Here is a 24,259-nt window from a genome sequence, read left to right as displayed (position 1 = left end):
CCTCCTGTTGAAGGAAATCAGGATTGTTTCTAGTTTAAGGTTTTCCTTTTTTGAACTTATATTTCATTACTCTTATATAAAATACCTAGGATTAAAACTACTAAAATACTTTCTGGCATTGATGGACTTTCCAGTTGCACCACATGCTTGCCAGTATTTAATTTTAAATTCCCATTAAATTTTCAAATAGTTGCCATTATTTTATAATTTGACCATTTTAGTGAGTGTGAAAATATATTCTCAGTATGAATTTAATTTACGTTTCTCTGATGACTGAGGGTAAGCATATTTGCATGTGCTTAATGCTGTTGATGAAGTGTGTGTTAAAACATTTTGCCCATTGTTTTCATTTGGTTATTTGTCTTCATATTATTGAGTTTTTGAATGTTCCTTGTGAATTCTGGGCGCAGTCCTGTGTGTGTGTGTGTGTGCCCGTGTGTGCCTCTATACATATATTACATATACATGTTTATTTTTTCTTCCAATCTTTGGTTTGCATTTATAATTTCATAATTTTATCTTTGAAAGAGCAATAGATTTTAGTTTGAATAAAATACACTTAACTGTCTAATGTTGATTACTGTTGGTGATATTTGTCTCCTGCCTGTGTTATGCAAAGCTTGCCTACTTCAAATTTATGAAGATTTTCTCATTTCTTATTAATCCATTTCAAATTAATTTTGACAATGGTCAAGTTAGAAATTTAGGTTCATTTTTTTTCAGTGTAGATGTTCAGATGCTCTAGAGCCACTTTCTGAAAAGACTGTTCTCCCCCACTTAAATTACCTATTCTGTAAATGTGATTACACATTCTCAAAACTCTTGTGGCCTTATATCATTAATTGATAATATTTCCATACTGTTTAATTGACCTATACTTCTGATGGAACACAAAATCTAGACTCTTATTTTTTGTAATTTTAAAATAAGTGAAAATCAGGTCGTATAAGTTCTTTAATTTTGTCCTTTTTCAAAATGCTTGCTAATCTATGTCTTTTTCATTTCCATATGTTTTAGAATCAGTTTGTCAATTTCTATATCTGCTGATATTTTCATTGCTATTTTGTTGAATCCATAGAAAAATTGGGGCATATTGAATATCATAAAAATAATACAGCTTCAATAGATGAATATGGTATATAATTCCATTTATTTAGATCTTTTAAAATTTTCCTCAGCATACTTATTTTTAGTATAAAGGTCTTCTATATATTTAGTTAAATTTTCCTGTAACAGTTTATATATTTCATGCTATTGACTTAAATTTTTTATTTTCCAATTTCTTTTTGCTAGTATTTTGAAATTGATTATTGTATTTGATCTTGAATCATGTGCTCTTGCTAAATTCAAGCAGTATTAAGATATCCTAGTTAGACAAATAGGCTATCTACATAAATAGAGACAATTTTCATTCTTTCTACTTTTTAAAAATGTCAGCTTTTCTTGCATCTATCACTAGCTAATACTCCAGTTAAATATGGAGTAGAAGTGATGAGAATTAACATTCTTGTACGATCACAAGATTTTTCTCTTTTATTCTGTTAATATGGTTAATCTCAATGATTGACTTTCATATATTAAATTCATTTTATAATCCAGGGAACATGATTACTTGTTCATGGTAGATTATCTTTTTTATCTATTTCGATATTTGATTTGTTACTATTTTGTTGAATATTTGTGTATCTATTCTAAAGAGAGTTATTGATCAATCATTGTTTCCTTTTAACCTCTTTGTCCGGTGTTGGTACAGGATTATGTTGGTCTCATAAAATAGAATCAGTTTTCTTGTGTTTTCTGATAAAGTTTGTGAAAGCCTGGAATTTAATCATTTAAGAATTCAACAGTAAAATTATCTGACCTGAGAGTTTTATTTATAGGATGAGTTTTGTTATGAATTCAATTTATATAATAGTTCTTTAAAGTTGATTTTCAAAAGTCATGTTTTTTCTATCCTATTTATTGGCATAAAATTATCATTAATATTCTCATTCTATTCTTTTAACATACATGGGCTCTTTTGTGATATCTCCTCTTGCATTCCTAATATAGATAATTATGTTTACTCTTTTTCTCTTGATTATCATTCCTAGATGCTTATAAACTTTATTAATATTATCAGTGATTGGCTTTTTTATATGATGATTTTTCTCCTTTTCTCTTGTCTGATTTCTATTTTGTTGGTTTTTATTTATAGAAACATCATCTATCTTAGCTAATATAGGCATTAAAAGCTCTAAATTTCCCTCCACATACCACTAAAGCTGCATTCCAAATACTTCGATCTATTTTGTTTACATTGTCATTCATTTCTAAATATTTTCTAATTTACCTTAGAATTTCTTCTTTGATCTGTAGGTTATTTGGAAGTGTTTAATTTCCAAACATCTTTCTTATTCTTTGCTAATATAATTTACTGTAGTGAGAAAGAATACTTTAAAGGATTTAACCTTTGAAGTATATTTAGACTAGTTTATTGGCCTAGCATATGTCAGTGACTGTTCCAAGTGTACTTGAGATTATGTGTGTGTGTGTTCTCTCAAAGTGTACTGTTCTGTAAAAGTCAGTTAATTCTAGTTGTTAATATTGTTCAGACTTTCTATACACACAATGAAATTTGGCTAGAGTAGGGTGAGTATTGCCAAAAAGATTTTTGTTGTTAGACTACCCTTTTCCCTGTCCTTTGGCTAGAGGGAAGCAGCTTTCCTTGGAGTGTTTTGTTTGCCCCTATCGGTAGGTCCAGGTTAGAGGCTTCTCCTTTCTCCTGGCCAGGATGTATGGGAGGAAACCCAAAGAAAGCTTCACCATGTTGTTCCTAAAATCCCAAGGCTCTGGGAAGCCTATCTACTTCAAAGTTTTCCTATGCTTATTTGCTGTATGCTAGGGATTTTTAGTTACCAGAAGGAGACCTTGGGAAAAATGGGATCTAACTTGGTCAATCAGAAATCAAATAATTCTTTCTAATTCTAATCCTCCAGATGCAATACCTAAAAAGCCAGAACTTCCCCTCCACACCCCACCCAGTTTTGGTGGACAAGCAGAGAGCTTATTTTCCCTCTCCTGCCCAAAACAGGCAGTGCCCCTATTTCTCTTTCAGTGTAGTGTTTGCAGGGCTGAGCAGGGAGGTAATCTTCCATACTCCACTTGGAGTAAACAGATTGTGTCCCAGTTAACCCAATTTACTGTCAGTGGAGTCCAACAGTGTTCTGAACTCCCACCCTCATCTGGTGGCAATATGACTGAGCAGGGCTGGTTGGCACCTCTACCCCTGGTGTCTGCATGCCCAGTAGGAGCTGATCGTTGTCAGTAGGTGAATGGGTTAAGCTAATTGGCACATGTTAAAAAATTGCATAGAATTAAAACACACGCACAAATACCCACACACAAATGCATGCAAACTAGTGAAATTTGAGTAAGTTATGTGGACTTTATCCACATCAGTCACTTAGTTGAAATATTGTACAATAGTTATAACCAATAAGGAAACTGGTAGAGTTTCTAGAATCTCTTTGTATTATCTTTTTATAACTGCAAATGAATATATAATTATGTAAAATGAAAAGTTAAAAAATAAATAAGTCTATGGACATGTCCAACAACAACAACAACAGTATCACTAAAATCTCTATTCTGTCTGGGTCAGAATTCCAGCATCTACCTGCAGTGCTTGATCTCTAATATTGCTGTTCTGTTCTCAACTCTGTAGTACCTGCTTTCTGGTAAATTTCTTATAGTCTCACCCTGTGTGTTCATAGCCCAGCCCACAACCCAGGATTCTCAGGAGACCTCCTCACATGGATTTCTGTGGCTCCAATGCTGTACCTCCCTCCTCTTCCAAAGACAAAGCCTGTGCCTTTGCGGAGTTCACATCTGAGCGCCATTCTCTTAGGGACCACAGTGTTCTACTACCTGCAGTCCAATGCCTAAAAACAACTGGCTCATATTTTCTTTCCACTTTTATAATTTTTTTAAGAAGGCTAATTCAGTAGTAGTTAGCAATTCTAGATGGCAGCAGAAAATTTCAGGTTAGTTCTTAAACACTTTTCTAGCACCAGTCAATGTTATTAATTTAGGCACATCACCCAAGTCTCAGTTTACTCATAGATAAAATAATCCAAAAATCCCTTTAAAATCAATTTCTACTATCGTCTAAGTGAATTACCATTCCTACTAAATACTACCCTTATAGTTGTGATAATAGCATTTTATAGAAGATGAATAAACTGTTTTTGGAATTTAATTGTGCCACTCTAAACTGGAGGTTAAGCTAGAGTACACATGAATCATAGCATCTATATTTTCAAAATGTGTCATGAACTTCCATAATGCATGGATTTATTCTCTTAATAGCAATGATATTTCACAAAGTTATACTGTCATTAAGAAAACTTAAAATATTGCCACAGATTATAATGTTGTAATTTAACAAAAAGGACTATGAAGTCCTCCATTATAATGACACATTTGAAAGAAACTGCATTTTGATGTGAATCACCCCACCAACACAAAAGAAGTTCTGTAAACAAAGATTACTTCTCTTGTTCTTCTGTGAGAAATTAATACAAATTCAAAGGAAAATTATTAGTTTGCTCTGACAGTCTAAATATATATTTCTCCAGGAAAAAAAATAAGGCTTAACCAATGCTTTTCTCAAATCAAATTTATTTCATATACAGTTATTCAGCTAGAGTTATTTGGGATCATTAAATTCCTGCTTCAGAGTTACAAGATCAAAAGGGAAAAAAAATCTCAGATACAAACAAATCCTAAATTATAGATTATCAGATTGAGAAACTGAATATATATTGAATCTCACTGGTCTGAAAATGCTTCCTTCTTTAGTTGACTGATGTATAGTTCACCTTTATTTTCCCAGGATCCAGTGGGTATACCATAGAGGTTTAGAAATTAATACCAATCCTTAGGTAGTTATAGTTTCATTAATGACAACAACAAAAAAAGATGTGCTTACGTTTAAAAATTACATATTAGACAGCAGATGCCTTAGGGGAATAGCATGGTTAATGTCAAGTATGTTGAACAGGCAACAAGTGCTATGTCTTCAACATTTATATATCAACAGCTATTACCTTGACCTTAACTTTTCTCAAACTATTTAACCCTATGATCTTCATTCCTCTTCAATTTAGTCACTTAGCAGCAGATTCAAACTGGCAGCATATCAACATGTGGAACTGTTCAACCCCCAGGACTCGAATTTGCAAGGTCTTTATTCTGGTTTTGTTCTGATCATAACTTCACTCTTCCCTGGCTGCATGCATTTCTTTATTGTACCTGGATCTTACGGTCAGTAAGAAAGACTACTCAAAAGCAAGTTTTCTAGTTACTGCTGGGGTGGCAGGAAACAGTTTATTTTAAACTCTATATTACTTGGCTATTACACCAAAAAAAAAAAAAAAAAAGGATTCACAAACTATGGCTAAGCTACTAGGCCCTCAGAGTCTGGGCTGACCAGAGAGGAGTCACTCAACACATTAAGCATCACGTTTAAAGCACTGAGGCCTAAATACAAATGGCTTTATCATAATTGTGTAATAGCATGTTTAATGTCTAAGACCTAGGCTTCAACTACTTTAGAGGACAGCCTTCATACAGAGGGAAAAAATCCCACTTTCAAGTGGCATTCGCTGGGGAGTCTTAGACTACAAAAAGGAGATTGATTGTTTGCATGATCTCCTCACCCTTTCAAGCAGCTGTGTCATTCATTCAGTTATTCAGCAAAACTCCTTTACCCTCTTTTGGGCATCAGTCACTAGATGAATCACACCAGTTACAAAAAACTACAAAACTATTGTGAAGCCTTAAAATAAATTGATCCTGTTTGTTGAATTGTTGAACAATGACCTACAGATTTGAAAGAGACTATATGCTCAGAATAGCTGCATTCAACCCCCAACCCTACCTTGGTCAAATTAATATATCTGTCTCTATCTCTACTTCTTCAACTCAACATACTGATAATAATCTTATCTACCTCTCAGCATTTCACAGATAAAATGTTAACATGTATGTTGAGTTATTAGAATAGTTCCTGTTCTAAACAAAGCACTGAATGTATTTTGGCTGTAATTATCATCATTATCATTATTTTTCTAATACAATACTACATAAATAACAATTTACTAGATACAGGGAGAAATAGATGCATTTCCTCTGAAGTCAGATAAGCATCTCAGAGAAACGGCCCTAGAGCTGAGACTTGAGAAAGATGTAAAGGAGGTTTTCAGATGAAAGAACAGAGAGAAGACAAGAACAAGCCAGAAGAGCAGTTAGGAGCCCATCACATTTTCAGGGGGAAGGTGACGTGTGCCTAAAAAAAAGAGAGGAGGAGACAAGCCAGAGGGATATTTATGATGTATGTTTATATGGTGTAGGGTTGATAAGATGGTGGAGGAAGTAAATGGGAGCAAAATGCAAGTCCGCTGTTTTCTGGCTTAAGTAACAAGGAGAATATTTTTCTTCACTGAAATTTAGTACACAGGTAAGGAGGACATTGATGAGAAAATTAGGAGAGAAATAACGAATATAGCCTGTATCGTATTGGATGTGTGTGTCAGCAGTCTGTTTTGTTAGAGGTGTTTAATGGGTGCCTACTGGCTCCAGGCAGGCAACAAAAATGAGGGAGATGGGCTTTGTCTGACTGTGCCAAATTCAACCACACATGCTCCTCTAAAGGGCAGAGATATGACTCAGCTCCAGCTGATCACTGCCATGCTGGAATGTGGGATCAGTGTTGCTAGATTTTCCCACTATTTTTTAAGAGAATTTGTAATTTGGGTTTTAAAAATTCTAAATATTGGTGTGTGGTATATTTTTAATTTTGTGATCCCCAGAGTGCCCATGGTTCACATTCATTCTAAAGATTACTAGATTGTGATAGATTCATCCATCTGCCCATCTGTTTATTCAAAACATATTAATTAAATACAAATACTTCCTTAGGACCAGGAACTCTGGTAAGTGCTAAATATATATGAATGAATTACACCTCAATTTCAGAATCTGTATGTGGTGACAGAGCCAGGAAAATATCACTTGTGAGGTGTTGAGCAGCCAGCTGGACTTTCTCAGCGTGTCATCCATCCATCCATCCATCTGTCCAAAAAACATTTTTTGAGGACTTTGTCTGACTGTGAGCTGGGAGGTGATTGAATACAGACCTGACTAGGATCCACATGTAACGAGCTGCTTTGACAGCAAATCCCAAAACCTCATTTCCACAGGATTGGGAGATCCCTTAGGGCAAGAATCATGTCTGATTTGTATTTCTGTGTGCAGTCCCTGGCATAAAGTAGGCCTTAGGTCCATTTCTTTTTAATGTATGATCAGCCTCCTGTCTTCCTCTCCAACTTCGTTTCTCACCAGTCTACCTCTTAGTCACCCATCTTCAGCTCCACGCATCTCCCTTTTGCTCCTGGAAATGCCTGGCTTTGCCCTGCTACCTCAGAGTTGTGCTTGCCCTCGACTGCAGTATTTCTCCCCAGAAATTCTATTCCTTGCCTGTATCTAATACGTCTTAGCTCATATATGAATCCTCAGAATGGCCTTTCCTGACTGCACTGTCTACAAGGAGACATCTTTTCATTCTCCAAGATATGACCTTGTTTATTTTCTTAAAAATTTCTGTATAAATTGCAAACTCATCCTGTGGAGGTCCCCTCTCCCAAGTATCAGTGCAGCTCCAGAATCTACCTGCCATTATTCACTGTCCAGAGACAGTAGTTTTTTGCTTTGTTTTGTTTTGGTCTTGTCCTAGGTTTATAAACGTTATCTGCAGAAAGGTTGATGTGCTGGAAACTTATTAACATGTTTTGATTCTTTTTAAATTCTAAAAAGATTCTACATCACTATAAAAGTGCATTTTTTTAGGTATCCTTTTAAAAATAAGACATTAAAAGCTTATATTTTTAAATAGTAGTCTTCAAAATTAAAAAAAATAATGTTGAGATCTATTTTCTGCTGTACTAACACTCTGCCTCTAGGCTGCTGTATAATTTGTTACAAATGTCTATTTCTGCCTCAACTCAATTAGTAAAGCTTTAAAATATGGCTGAGAAACTTACAGGGAGAGGCTTACTCACGAGGAGTATCTGACTCATTGACTGAAAGACCGCAAAGACACTGCAGTAACAGCTCAGGCCCCACATTTTTAGAAAATATTTGAGTTTAACAGTTTTCTCAGTCAAGAAAACTATCCTGTCTATAACCCATTTTTCTTTTTATTAATTACATTTTTATATTCCAAACTTACAAAAATGATTAGTGCATGTTATAAGGTAATTACTTTCCACCTTCATTTTAATTAACGATGCTATTTTTGGAGATACCAGAGCAGTGACACACATAACTCACAAAGCTTCGATATTTGTATTTTTGCTACTCTCTTTTTCACTCAAATGACTACTTTATTCCCTTCAAATGTATCAAAATCAGAGCGCCCCTGGGCTCCAACTTAGTATGCTAAGCTTTATTTTAGAGCAAATTTTTGTAGTGGAGAACATTAGGGGTTTATAATGGCTAAGTCAGCAGACCTTTAACTATAGTTCTAATAAAGGGCATCTCAAGCGGAGAGATCATGCTCCCACAAAAATCTCCACAGTAATATCTCCAAGCTAAAGAGGAACAAGAGACCCTGATTGGCACTTTGTTACTTGAATGGTCCCCCACTGATGAGGCAGAAAGGACATTAAGGATGATTTTAGCACAATCTAAAATCTCGCAGATGCCAAACTGCAGTGGAAGCCGTAATGCCTTTTCTCAAATCTGTTCTAGAAATCATGAAAGCTTGGCTTTCCAAGACACCCAGGACTACTTCTTCCGACTTATTACTTGCAAAAGGCTCTCTTCATCATTATGTCTCCTGTCTCCCACTGCTTAAGACAAACTAGGGAATCGTCTTCATTTATATGCAGCACATTCTGCTGCTGGTGCCACAATATTAATGTGTTTTATTAAAAATTAAAAATATTGGTTTTCCTTTCCATCAGGATGAAAAGTGAAGTCTCATTCTCCTTCTCAGTTGTGTTTTCTCACTCCCATCCTTCTTGCATTGTACCTCGGGACACTGCTATTAACAGATAGGCCACATTTCCAGAGACCTTAAATTATGTCAGCCTTTCCTGAACTCTTAGGCACAAGACATAACAGAAGGCAAAGGACTTTTCAAAGGATGGGTAAGGAGATGCCATGCTCCAGTGGGATTAAACCTTTTTCTTGATCTTGTGTCAGAATGATGCTGAGAAAAATATATATGGTGTCTTATCATCTTACAGCACATGGCTCTTAAAAGTTGAAAGGCTATTATACATTGAGGGAAGTTAAAGGCCCAGAGAATGACTCCACAGTATTGAACTCTCTTTGAAAAATAAAAAATAACAAGGCAAATTCCAGATGGTGTTCCCACGAACGTTTGTCTGTTACATCGCATGCTTGTTTCCTTTTTGTGATGTTAACTTTCAGGCTCCTGTTGGTATTTTTGGAAAGCAGAGAAGCATGTATTTTGTTAGTTGCCAAAATTGGCTCCGCAGAGCAGCATGCTTTGCAATTTGAAGGTTAAATTCCTTTCAGAGAGACTTGTTGGAACTGCTCTTCTCACTTCTATTAACTAGTGGAACTGTCTGACCTTTATAAGTGCAAGTCAATATTCACACTGTCAGAGGAGTGTCAGTGGGAGTAATCTTTTCAGTCCCAGAGAGAAACAGTTTGCCACAGGCAGATCATGACTAGAAGGGGAGTTGGTGAGCAGTGACATAAAACACTTTTAAGTGAATTCAAACAATGTCTTTGACGCAGCTTGGAATTTTATTCAATTTTAGCTATAACAGTGCCTACTGGTCCCTCTAAACTGCAAAGGTGTCATTTTGAAATAATAAAGACATAGAATGTGAAATGAAGCCTGTTAAACGAGCGTATTCCTTTTATCCATACCTTTGAGAACACAGGTGGCTGTTTCCCCCAAAATATACATCTCTGAAAACCATTCAGAAATGAACATTATTATTTTTAATGAGCACCAATGATCCTTTTTCCCTCCATGCGAGACCTAATACTGGGTTGACATTTTAATAACTTTGGGAGAGGAGATTATATTTTTTTGCCTTTTGCCAAATTGCCATCAGAGTTTAACTTCAGATCAATTTTTTTGAGTAAGTTACTTTCCAATGAGATATTCACAAAACGAAAGGAAAGAAGGGAGCACTACAATGTTGGTTTAAATTTCAGTTGGCTTTCTCTTCATTGATATATCATTATAATTACATGTGTGCTCAAGCGTGCTATTACAGGGCTTATTTTTAAAAAAGCATCGATCAGTAGTCTTAGTTTTTTAAAGGCTGAGTGAAATACTCAGTTATTCTTCCTATTAATAGATAAAACATATTTTAAGAACAAAAAGAAATCTTGGATATTATTTAAGTGTGTTGTTAGTGGTCTTAGTGCAGTAAGTTTAAAACTATTTCATCTGTGTGACAGAACTGAGCAAATGATATATCAGTATTGTTGGAAATTAAGTTCCTCACAGTGGAAAAAAGGAGATGCTATAGGAAATGGAAGAAGAAAGAAAACCTTGTCTTTTATTTGAATTAGAGAGAGAATAAAACATAATTTTATATATGTGTGTAATACATTTAGGTACATACACATATGTGCATAATTCTAAACATATATGGATGTAATTTTATAATTATGTAGGAAAGTACTCAAAGACCGATGGGAATAACAGTAATAGAAATGGCTTATGATACTGAATTACAAATTAATCCATTAATTTATACTGATAGTCATTTTGAAAAATAAAAATTTAGTATGATAGACACATATCTTAGTTATAAAAAATAATAAAGCCAAATAAACTTTTAAATATAGAAGAAATTATAGAGGTAGCATTTCACCATTTTATAGCCACCATAGCAATAACAGATTCAGGAAAAAGTCATCAGTAGATGATAAAAACACTGGGCAAGATATCTTTGAAAAATAGGATATTCATGCAGGCACAGTGAATCATTTTATAAATTATTTATTAATTACAAAGGGAAAAAAATACCTTTTCAGTGGATAAGTAAGGTGAAAACATTTTAACCATGTGACTAAACTTGATATCACCTATAATACAAATTGACTTGATGTACTTTGCAGCATGATGAACTAATTACCCAGGTACTACTTCCACCTAAATTTCTTGACCTAAATCTAATCAGGAAAAAAAAATGAAGAAATGATTAGAAAATTAAGGGACATTCTGTAAACCAATCTAGAATAGACTCTCTAAAAATGTCAATATTCTGTAGTATTTAAAAAAGAAAAAAATCTGTGGGATGTTTATAATTTAAAGAAAGCTAAGAAATTTATGACAACTGCATGAAATGCGCGAACCTTATTTGCATTCTGGATCTTAAAAAAAGTTTATAGAACACATTATTGGGATAATTGATAGTGGGTAGAATTTAATGTGGACTATATATTAGGTAATGCTATTGTATCAATGTTAAATGTCCTTTCTATGACAATTTTATTATGGTTATATAAGAGATTGTCCCTATTCTTAGATGATTAATATTTCATGCTGAATTAGAGATGAAGTGTCACAATATTTGCAACTAATCCTAAAATGGTTTATTAAAGACTATGAGAGAGAGAGAAACTCAGAGAGAGAAGGGAATAGGAGTGAAAGAGGTAAAGGGAGAAAATTAGTAAAATATTAATAATTGATATATATAGGGGCAAAACATATGCTTTCTTCAACCATCAAAAAGTTTCTACAACTTTTTTGATAAATTTAAAGTCTTTCAATATAAAATTTGTGAAAAAATTTTAAAAGCACAGTGATTTTTTAACTCTGTTTTATATCCCCCAGAAAAGAATAAAAAGGACGTCATCAGTTTTGTTATGCATAACATATCTTTGTATTACTTCAATAAATTCATTATAAAATATAGTAATTTATGTAGACATTGAAATAATCATAGAAATTTAGAGCCACAATGGTTTTGATTCAGAGAAAATTATAGAATTATAAATTTCCACTTCCTGTATGTTAACCTTTTGGTCAGACTTCTCTTTCCTGTATCTTAAATCTCTCTCCATTTGATTTTTTTCCAATCAGCATTTAACATGCTCTAGTTTCCCTCAACTTATAAATTAACCCCCCCCTTTTTTCAACCCAAAGCCTGCCTCCAGATGCCATGTAACCTTCTTTCCTCCTTCACATCTAAACTTTCTCTCCACTCTGCTCACCTGAGCCCCTTCCACACAAAGAACTTGCCATTCTACTGCCACAACTCTTGTCAAGGACACCAGTGTCTCAATTGTTGATCTAGCCAATTGATGCCTTGCAGTCTTTTTCTTTTCTTGTTCACCCTCTAGAGATCATTTAACAAGGTTAATTTCTTTCTCCTTCAGGAGAGAAAAATCAAAGAGAGGGGAAAAAACAAAACCTTTCCCCTAGCTTCCACATTTCTCTCAATAGTTTAGGTCTTTCATTGTCAATCTCCTTTGTATATTCCATAGCTGCCCTAGTTCCTTAAATGTTTGTGATTGACAGATGTCTGTATTAGTCGTATTCTTTTCTCTCACAATATCTCAGATATTTCATCTGGTTTTATGTTTTCAATAACCATCTATATGCTGGAGGCTATGAAATCAAAGCTGAACAAACATCTGTTCTAATTCAAAACTTTTATATCCTGTTTACTATAAACTATCTTCTTTTGGATATCTTGCAGACATCTGAAATTGAACATGTCTAGATTTTGTAATTCCATTAATGTTGTCTATGCTAATGGAATGTTTTTTAATTCAAAAATATTTATAAAAGGCCTACTACACACCAGGCTATTTCCTAGGGCTTGTATTCATCAGGCAAGAAAAGAGAGAGATTCTTGACCTGGCAGAGCTTACATTTAATTGTCCAGGCCGGAAATCTGAAGGGCATCTTTAATGCAGTCCTCTGCTTCCCTGCCCCATCAAGTCAGATATACCCTCAATTCACTTCTTTATTTCTCTCTGAGAATAAAATATTCCTATTCTCCTCTGTCTGTAATGTTAAGTAAGTATGAGAATCAGTTTTAAATGCATGCCAGTTGACCAATTACAATTTCATATTAGTAACCATGCTTCTGAAAACCAACCAATTAGTAGCAGTTACCAAGGCCACTATCCTCAAACACCTTCCTGAAAGTCTGCCAAGTCCTGAACATTTTATTTTGTTCCATTTTTGTTTCTCAAAGCCTGCGTAAGATCAGGAATTGGTTTTGTTCAGAGATACTGTATCCTACGTGCACAGCTCTTCCTTGATTACCAAGGAAACAGTCAGCTTTTTTTTATATTAAATGTTGACATTTTCTTTCCACATTTCCAGTCTCATTATCGTTACTCTAAGCCGTATATTAATCATATCCACCTGAGTTATTCCAGCAGCTCCCTCATTGGTCCACCTGGCACTATCTTTTTCTCTTTAATTCATTCTTTGAACTTCAAGCAATTCACTCTATTAGGCCAGTTTTACCTTGATACCAAAACCAGGCAGACACGTCACAAAAAAATAAAATGACATACCAGTATCCCTTATGACATAGAGGTGGAAATCCTCAACAAAGATAATAGCACACTGAATCCAACAACATATAAAAAGGATTACACACCATGACCAAGTGGCATATATCCCATGGAAAGAGGAACTGGTTTAGCATATGAAAATCAACCAAGGTAGCCCGTATTAATAATATAAAGGACAAAACCTGGTCATCTTAATTGATGCAAAGAAAGTATTTGACAAAATCTAATCCTTTCATGATAAACACTCAACAAACTAGAAACAGAAGGGAACTTCTTCAACTTTACAAGGGCATCTGTGGAAAATCCACAGATAACACTGTGCTTAAAATGAAACAGCAAATACTGTCCCTCTAAGAAAAGAAAAAGAAAGGAAAAGAAAAGGATGCTCACCCTTGCTACTTTCTAAAAATGTTGTACTGGATGTTCTAGCTAGAGCAATTAGTTGAGGAAAAGAAATAAATGGCATCCAAAGTAGAAAGAAGAAGTAAAATTGTCTCTATACAATCATAAATGGCATGATTTGTATACGTAAAATCCAGGGTAATCCACACGCAAAAAAAAAAAAAAAAAAAATTTAGAACTAATAAATGAGTCCAGTAAGTTTCCAGGATACAAGATCAATGTAGCAAAGTCCACTGTACTTCTATATACTAGCAATAAACAATTTGGAAATTATATTAATAAAACAATTTCATTTATAATAACACCCAAAACAACTAAAAACTTAGGGATATATTTAACAAAAGAAGTGTAAGACTTGTACACTCAAGACCACAAAACATCAATGAACGAAAATAAAGAAGCCCTAAATAGATGGGAAAATATCTTACATTTATAGTTTGGGAGACTTATATTGTCAAGAGAGCAGTGCAGTCTAGATTGATCTACAGAGTTACCACAATCCCTATAAAAATCCCAGTTTCCTCTTTTGGCAGAAACTGACTTGTTCATCCTAATAGCCAAAATTATCTTAAAAAGAACAAAGTTGAAGAACTTGTACTTCCTGACTTCAAAACTTACTACAAAGTTTCAGCAATCAAAACACTGTGATACTGGTATAAGAATGACGTATAAAGCCATGAGATATAATTGGAATTCCAGAAATAAACCCCTAGAAATGACAAATGAGTTTCAACAAGGGTTCCAAGATCATTCAGTGGGGAAAAATTGTCTCTTCAACAAATAGTGCTGGAACAACTGGATATCTACCTACCAAAAAGTGAAGTTAGATCCCTGCCTCACTCCATATTCAAAAGTCAGTTCAGAATGGATAAGAAACCTAAAAGTAAGAGCTAAAACTATAAAATTCTTGGAATAAAACATAGAGGAATATTATTGGGAATATTATTACAAATCATGCAGTAGTTTCTTATGTGTGGTAAAAGAATAAGTGACAAAACAAAACATAGATAAACTGGACTTCACCAAAATTAAAAAGCTTTTTTCTTCAAAGGACACCATCAAGAAAATAAAAACACAAGAGACTTGAATCTTTCATCTCAACAATAAAAAGACAAATAACATAATTTAAAATGAGCAAAGACTTGAAAGGTGTTTTTCAAAGAAAATACAGAAATTATTAAAAGCACATGAATGATGTTTAACATGATTAGCCATGAGGGAAATGCAAGTCAAAATTGCAAGGAGATACCACTTCACACCCCTAAAATGGTTTATAAATGTTTAAAAAGATATACAGTATTAGATTGGCGAGGCTATGAGGAAAATAGTCACCCTCAGACTGGGAGAGTTACTTTGTTTTCCCCCTTGTTGGTGAGAATGTAAAATAATGCAGCCATTTTGAAGCAATTTGTTCCTCCGATCATTAAATCTATACCTACCATATAACCTAGCAAATCCATTCCTAGGTACATACCCGAGAGAAATGAAAACAAATACCATATAAAATCTTGTATGTGAACATTCATAATAACATTATTATGATAACCTAAAATGAAAACAACCTAAATGTCCATCCACTGATGAATATGTGGACAAACAATATGGTGTATTATTCTGCCTTACAAAAGAATGAAGTACTGATACATGCTACAGCATAAATGAGTCTTGAAAACACGATGCTAAGTAAAATGGTAACAAACCACTTATTGTGTGATTCCATGTTTATGAAATGTCCATACTAGGCAAATACATAAAGACAGAAGTAGATTAGTGGTTGTTAGGGACTGAAGAGCGGGTTGAATGCAAAGTGAGTGCTAATGAGCATGAGGTTTCTTTTTGAGGAGGATGAAAATATTCTGGAATTAGATAGTGATGATGGTTGAGCAACTCTGTGAATTCCCTAACAACCAGTGAATTGTACATTTTAAAGAGTACATTTTAAGGTATGTGATTTATTTCTCAATAAAGCTATCATAAAAATAAAAACAACCGAGATTAATTGTCTAAAATGAAACTCTAACTCTGATAAATCTAATTGTGTCAACACTTTCCAATGGCCTCCTCTTGTCTTTAGGATTAACTTCAAAGGCCTTGACTTGGGCTGCTCGTACTCGTTACACGGTGGTGATCACTGTGTAACTGTAGTTTCATTTTTTGGCATTCCCTTCCCCAAATATAGATACACCAAACTCCGTGCTTCTGTCATATTAAACCTCTTCAAAGTCTTTACCTCTAGAACTTTGAGTTCCTTATGCTCAGTTCTTAAAACAGCCCTTCTCCATCTCCTACTCTTCTGTGAAACCTTCTTTAGCCCATCCCCAATTACTTAAACAGCCACAAAGATGGTAGAATGCTCATTTAAAATAACAATGATGATGTTTTCCATCCAAATACTGGGATTTATTAGACAATGCTTGATTAGTAATTAGTGATTTGTTAGACAATGCATAGTTGATGATCAGTTAATGTAATATGTACAACTGAATGGGTATATTAGTCAGGGTTCTTCAGAGAAACACAGCCAATAGGATGTAGAAGTGAGTGAGAGAGAGACAGAGGGAGAGAGTTGAAGTGAGAGAGAGAGAGAGATTGATCTGATTTATTATAAGGAATTGCTTCATGCAATTGTGGAGGCTGATAAGTACTAAGACTGGCAGTTGGCAAGCTGGAGACCCAGGAGATCTGACAGTGTGGTTCCATCTGAAGGCCTGCAGACTAGACACTCAGGAGAACCAATGTTTCAGTTTGCGTCCAAAGGCAGGAAAAAACACAAAAAACTATGGCCTAGCTCAAAAATAGTCAGGTAGGAGGAGGAATCCCCCCTTATTTGAGAGAAGGTCAGCCTATTGTTTTAGTCAGGCCTTCAACTCAGTAGATGAGGCCCACTCACATTAGGGAAGGAAGTCTGCTTTACTCAGCTTTTTGATTTACAAATTAAATTCATCCAGAAGCACTCTCACAGAAATACCTGTGATAATGATGGAATAAATATCTGGGCACCTCATGGCGCAGTCAAGCTTATGCATAAAAGTAATCATTACAACAGGCATTTACTGTGTGCATCTATTATTAGGTATTGGCCTTTTTGTTTGTTATTATTTTGTATTTTTAGTTTTTGAGGAATTGATAGTAGGCAGAGTTTTGAGGAGGTGGTAGTAGGTGGAACTCCTTGTGCTCCAGTTTTCAAATTCGTATCTGTGGTAGGCAGAATTCTAAGATAATCTCCGAGTCATGCCTTTGTATAATCACATTGTATAACTGAACTTGTGACTTGCTTCCAGCCAACCGAATATGGCAAAGTTAAAGGGAAAGTCACTCCCTTGTTGTTACACTATATGCTGTTCTGTCTTGGCCAACTGGATCGAGACTTTCTCCTGCTGGCTTTAAAGAAATAAGCTGCAATGTCACGAGACCACTAGTAGCAAGGAACTGTAAGGGCCTGTCATTGCCAACAGTGGCACCTGGCTAACAGGCAGCAAGGAAGCAGTGACCTCAATCCTACAACCACAAGAAATTAAAGTCTTCCAACAACCACGTGAGCAGGCTGGCAAACAAATAGCTTGTAACCCATGAGATGCTGAGTAGACCCAGTTAACCACGCCTAAACTCCTGACCCATCCGAACCGTGAGATTATAAATTTATGTTGTGCTAAGCCTCTAAATTGGTAATAATTTGTGAAGTAGCACAATAGAGAAATAATGCAGTGTCCCTGCTGCCTAACTCTCCTTTAACCGCAACATGAAAACCTGTTCTGGTCATATTTTAAAAAGTGGATGGGCAAATTGTATTTAATTACAACTTAGTAGGGCAGACATAAGAGGTCCAGAAATTGGATTGAAAGTTGAAACCTGGCAGAAGCAGGGCTAAAAGAAATTCCGGTCTGATAACAGGAAAGACTTGACACAGAAATTTAACATGGAGCAAAAGCGTGTTGGCACCAAGTGAAAAATGCAGTCAAGTGTAGTATGGAGGATAAGAGATGAGGCATATTTTGATATCTAAGCAGACTTTTTATGTTGCCAAGTTTGTAAAATCATAGCAGGGGGTTGGCTTCCAGGCACTGTACTCAAATATCTAAGAAGAGAAACTACACAAAGTCATTGCTCTATTCTAATGAAAGCCAGCAGTCTAAGCAAGCAGAAACAGGATTTAGGGCTGTTAATGAAACAATTTTTCACTTACAAGAACTCGATAAATTATAACAAATTCTGAAACTCCAGTATCTGTACTACAGTTACTTTTAGTTAGGTTAGGTTCAGAGAGTTCTAGATTTCTTCCTAATCTGTGACAAAATAAATATCATTAACATCTAAACAATTAAGGCAGAAATCTTTGCACTAAAGTGCAGAGTATAATACAAATGCAAACATTTATACATTAAATGACCCTTTTATTCCTCAGAGCAACCCGCAGGTCTTACAGAGTGAGGACTTCCTGAAAGGTTCTAGCTGCCTGACTATCACCAAGTACCCACATTGTGTGTCGGAGTGGAGGGAGGGGGGTTGCACTAAAAGACAGATTTGGGCCCAAACCCATGTCTCTGATAATGTTCAGAAAACATCCACAGCAATCATCCAAACTACAGTGACAAGATGATTTAATCAAAAATATTAGGATTTGGTCACTGCTTACCTCGTTCCAAACTGAATCAGTCCACGAAACATTTGATGCTTTTTTAATTTAATTTTTCTTTCTTGTTTGTCTAATAAATCCAGCTTTCTCTCTTTACCTTGATTCAATGAGCAACCCTAGAGTTTCTTTGCCACTCTCAGATGCACACTTAGCTACTAAGGGATTGTAAGAAATAGTTACATTATAAGTGACTAAGTGTCTGCTGAGGAATTCTCAGAATAAACTCATTTTCAGATCATCTCTTAATTCTAAGAGAGTACATAAACAATACAAGCAGGCAGGCACATCTGGGTGGAAAAAACAGCCGAAGATTATTTTGTCACATTAGAACTCCTTGTCTCAGGTCAGCCTGGTCCTACAGAAAGAACTGAACATCTCAAATGGCCACAGCTTAGCATAAAATGAATATAAGGTCTAATAATGAGGCTCCAAACAAGATTACCAAAGCCAGCTAGTTGTGTGGCCAGGGTTCACCTGAAATTCTCGTTTAGATTCAGACAAAATTCTCAAATCTTGAGCATATATTCACAGTTCCCTGTGATCTGGACACATTATAGATTTCTAATCTGAAGTATTACTTTTGCTTTTGTACTCCAGCCAAAAACAGATACTTTTCATTTTAGTCTAGGATGGCCTATCCTTTTTGACCCCATTGTATGTGCCATCTCTGTTCTTTTTGTCTGGAATGCCCTTTAACTGATATTACTTGCTGGAATTGTTCATCTTCCCTTAAGTTTTACACCTTACATTCTGCCTAAAAACATGATCAAATTGTTTTTGTTCTACAATAAGCACATCCTAAATGCTGTTCTTGCTTTAAATTACTTCCTCTTCTTTCATTTATACCAAAAATCATATTATAGTATTACTGCCACCTAGTTGACTAGATAGCTGAGAAAAAAAAATTCCTACCACTGTAGACATCCTAAAAACACTAAGTAAAATATAACCACCAACCTTGGGCTCTCCAGAAAGTAAGTCTACAGGTGGTTAGAGTGATGAAGTAGAAAACAAGTTTGTTGTAAGTAAGGATGCTGAAACCACAGGTGCCTTGAGACTGTTTACAGATCTTGTTAACCTAAAATCTTGGGGAAATAAAAATCTTTTCTGAGATTTCACATGTGAAGATCATTCTCCTTTCACTAGAAATTTGAATTTGTTACTTATACTACCTGTATGGTCCAAGAAACTCTAAGTTGAAACATTAATTTAAAAATTGTTTTTGCCTCGTGGTGCCTAGCAGAAAGAAATACAAATATTCTCTGAAGGGATTCAGCCTCAGTTCAGGACACATAGATTCCCACATGTAAAACTCTGCCAAAGTTGAGCTCACAATGCAAAATTTCCAAACTTAGAAATAAACAAGCCGCTACAACTAAGAATTAGTAGAAATAACAAGCAGCAAAACGAGAAATTCCAAAAACAACAGATATTGAAAATTTGGAAACAGAGTATTAGCTAAGTGTGTTTAAAAGATCTAACTAAACAAAAGAGTTGAATAAATAAAGAAGCAAGAAACTTTGAAAACATACTTAGCATTATTCGATGAAGAAGAAAGAAGTTGCACCCACACTTCAGAAAGATATTCCAACTGGAACAGAGATTTCCACGTAAAATGTGAAATGATGAAAATACTGGGAGGAATCATGGAAGAGTATTTTACAACCTCTGAGTGTATAAATTCTCTCTGAAAATAAAAAAAAGTCCAAAAACCATTAAAGAAAGGACTGAAAAATTCCTCTCTAGAAAAGAAAAAAATTTCTGTGTGGTGACATCCAACAAAAACAAAGTGAAAAGAAAAATAACAAAATGGGGAAAAAAAAAAACTCCTATCACCAAAAAAAAAAACGGTGAGACAGCCTCCCTAATATTAATAAAGAATGCCTACAAATTGAAAATAAAAAGACTAAAGTTCAGTATAATATGGGTATAGGATATGAACATATAATTCTCAGTAACAGAAATATAAATAACTTATAAACATGAAAATGCCTTTCAAACACCAGTAAAAAAAACAATGCCAATGAAAACAACTAGGAAATACCATCTGTCACATATCAAATTAATAATGTTGCAGAAATCCGATGACCCACTGTACTGTTTAGACTGCAGGTTAATAGACTCTATCATACATTGCTGATGGGAATGCAAATGGCTGCAATCCTTAGAGAAGACAATTCGACAGAATTATTAAGGCAACAGATTCAAATAACTCTGACCTGGCAAAACTACATGGATATTGACATATATTAATTAATTTATTGAAATATTTATAGTAATATGATATAAATAAAATATCCATTATTAGAGGGCTCAATAAATAAGGTATATTCATAAAATGTATTACTATGCATCTATTAAATACCACAATGAGGAATCTCCCTAGGTACTGACAGGATCACCACCATAGTATGTTACTAACTAAAAAAGTTGAAGAATAGTGACTAGTGCATGTCAATACTGTATGTTGTCTATCAATACTGTATACTCTATGTGTAAATAGTGATAATGCTTTTCACCTTTTGTGATAAAAAAGGATGAGAACTTTTAAATTTTAATTTTAATTGTTTCAGTGGGTATAAAGTATCTCTATATTAACTCTAAATAGCAGTAACAAAATTATTGTATTGACAGTAGGTAATGAGAATCTAGTGAATGGGGTTCAGAAGAAAGTTTTCATAATATATCTTTGTATCATTCAAGATCATGTCAGGAAAGCAAATTCAGTAGATGGTTAAAACTTAAGGTATTTTTCACCAAGAAGTTTTGACTAAGTATTAGGCAAGGTTGAGGAAATTAACAAAAGAGGTGGAGGCACCTAGAAGAGGAAGCCATTATCACACTGCCACCCATAGGAAAGGGCAGGAAATAGTTTTGTAGAGCTCAGTGAGAGCCTCTGTCAGAAAGGACCACCTGATCAGACCTGTAATTATAGTGGGACTCAGCAACCGGCAGAATTCCTATGCCAAAGCAGAGGAAAGAGGGAAGAAATATTTATATCTCTCTTCCCTTCGGCCGTCTCATCTTCACCCTGTGTCTTTCAGTAGACAAACTCAACCAGAAACCAGGTAACAAAGAACCCCAGCAGTGCAGTCCATATGGGTGAGATTCCTGGAGCACAGAGCAGGAGAAAGAAGAATAAGAATATATTCTTATTATATGCAAATTACTAGTGGAATTAGATACTATGTGGCATACAGATTGAAGAAATTAAATCTGACAACTCTGTGTTAGCGAGACTTCCACTCCAAAGCAATTCTTATATATGGCCAGTGGATATGTGAACCAATAGAACCTTCGGAAAGCAACTGAGCAATATCTAGTTCAAGCTGAAGATGTCCATTCTCATGAACCAGGAATTCCACCCTAAAATAAACAACCCTTTGGAAACTCACTCATTTGCACCTGGAGACATGCACAAGAATGTTCACCACAGCTTCTCTGTGATAGTATAAATGATGACAAATCACCTGAATGTCCATTAATAAGAGAGTGGAAATTTGTGCCATATTCATTTCTTACAACAAAAGAGTGGACAGCAGTGAAAATGAATGAATTAGAGATACACCTGTCAAAAACAAGAACCTCACACACACAAAACAAGTTGCTGATGTTATTCATCAGCATGCAAAATTATATATTATTTAGGGATAATAATTAGGGTAATACCATATTCAGGATAGAGGTTAACTCTGAGGCATGACAGATGGGTAGTTTGAAAATGAAATGGGTATGATAGCACCTATTACATTTTTGATAAGTTCTTAGGTATATTTGAAATATAATAAAATTTAAGAGTATGTTAAATAGGACCAAAGTAAATATGTATCTGTATAATGGTAGGATACATTTGTTATGAATTGAATTGTATCCCCCAAAATTTATATGCTATAGTCCTAACTTCCTATGTGACTGGTCTTGGAGGCAATTAAGTTTAATTGAGATAATAAAAGTGAAGCCCTAATCCACTAAGACTGGGGTCTTTATAAGAATAGAAAGAGTCATGTGGGGTGAGAATGCACAGAAAAAAGGACATATGAGGTTACAGAGAGAAAGCAGTCATCTGAAAGCCAAGGAGAGAAGAGTCAGGGGAAACCAAACTTGCCAACATTCTGATCTTGGATTTCTAGCCTCTAGAACTATGAGAAAATAAAATTAAATAAATTTCTGCTGTTCAAACTGTGGTATTTTGTTGTAGCAGCCCTGGCAAACTAATACAGCATGTAGTTTATTTTTTTGGTATCCACAGTCATTACTTTTGAAATTCTGATATTTCTCTGTCTTACTATTTAATTTGCTTTCATAATGCTCATGGTTACAACTTCCTAATAGTAATATTCAATGGTCCTTTAACTTTCTTTACGTACATCAGTTTATCTCTGAAGAAATGACTACTATTATTCCTTCTTTTATATTGTTTCCTTCTCTTTTTTCTTTGTTTTCATCATGTTGAGTTTTACTTGTCCTCCTCCAAAATCTGTATCTGTTATTTACCTCCACATTTGTTCTCCATCTGCTGCAAGGTAGCTTCTCCAAGTCTGTGTCTTGCCTCTCCTGTGTCTCTCCACTTTCCCCTATGGAATATCATTCAACTAAGTTATTTTTATTATCACACTCATGCAAATAATTCCCAAAGCCTTATCTGAAAGCCTTTTCTCTCGCTTATTTTCCAAGGACAGAAACTAACTCCCATTGCCTACGACTACTAGGTACTAGGTCATTTATTACACACTGACCGATACTGTCACTTGGTGTCTACAGCTACTCTGGGAACAGCATGCTATTAGTCACTGCTGTTACAGAAGTAATGACTTATACAATATCATGCATAATGTAGTTTAATCAAAATGAAAAGTAATCCCTACTAATAATGAGAAGACAAACACAGAAAGGATCTTACAGCCAACCGCATGTAGAAATCTGTTAAGACCCACACCTTTTTGAATGTAGACTTTTGCTATTGATTCTCAGCCCCTGTGTATAATTCCCAGTTCCACATTCCACTAATACCTCTAAAAACATTTTTCTAAAACTGAATTCATCATTTTATCCTCATATCTGTTTTTTTCCATTTTCTTTACCACCTCTCATATTTCCAGTATCATCTCTGAGTCACTGAAGCACAAAAACTTTGTATTGTTTCCAGTGCCTTTTCCTCTTTCTTGCTCGACACATGCAGTAAGTTTCTTCCATAAGCCCCTTATCTTCACTGCCATCTTCTGCTCCCTATTGGTATCATTTCTTGTAAGGCTATTGATACCATATTTTAACCGGATCTTTTCTTTCCGGTTCTCTTCCTCCATTCACTTAATTAGCAAAGTAATCTTCTTGAAACCTAAATACAATCCTACCAAGCCCCTGATGTAAAATTTCTATTTCAGGTCGAATACATTTCCAGTGCTCCAGGGAAAATTTCTTTTAAGACTTTGCCACAGTTTCTTGACTGTCTCACCAATCCATCGAGATCCTGTACATTCACATTCATACCAGTACCTGCTTTGCTTCCCAGTGGCCTTGAATTTCCATTTGTGAATGCCATTTGTTTCCTGGTTAAAGCATGTCCTTGATTTATGATTGATTGATTGATTGATTGATTTCTAGCTTTATTTCTATCTTCAGGTCCTATGTATTAAAATATTTTTGGCTTGG

At 34.9% G+C, this 24,259-nt stretch overlaps 1 long non-coding RNA gene across 1 annotated transcript in view; it reads right to left on the bottom strand.

Moving 5' to 3' along the window:
* The window catches only part of LOC123619131 (uncharacterized), a 52,815-nt gene extending 31,579 nt beyond the window's left edge, over positions 1–21,236 (bottom strand). Inside the window, exon 1 of the long non-coding RNA XR_006727679.2 lies at positions 20,143–21,236. This is a non-coding gene — a long non-coding RNA (uncharacterized LOC123619131). The remainder of the gene's footprint in view (positions 1–20,142) is intronic.
* Positions 21,237–24,259: the final 3,023 nt, after the last annotated feature.

This window comes from Camelus bactrianus, chromosome 6 (assembly GCF_048773025.1).
Source record: "Camelus bactrianus isolate YW-2024 breed Bactrian camel chromosome 6, ASM4877302v1, whole genome shotgun sequence".
Classification (NCBI taxonomy): Eukaryota; Metazoa; Chordata; class Mammalia; order Artiodactyla; family Camelidae; genus Camelus; species Camelus bactrianus.
The sequence above is the reverse complement of the archived record's forward strand: the minus strand, read 5'-3'. Positions and strand labels throughout refer to the sequence as shown.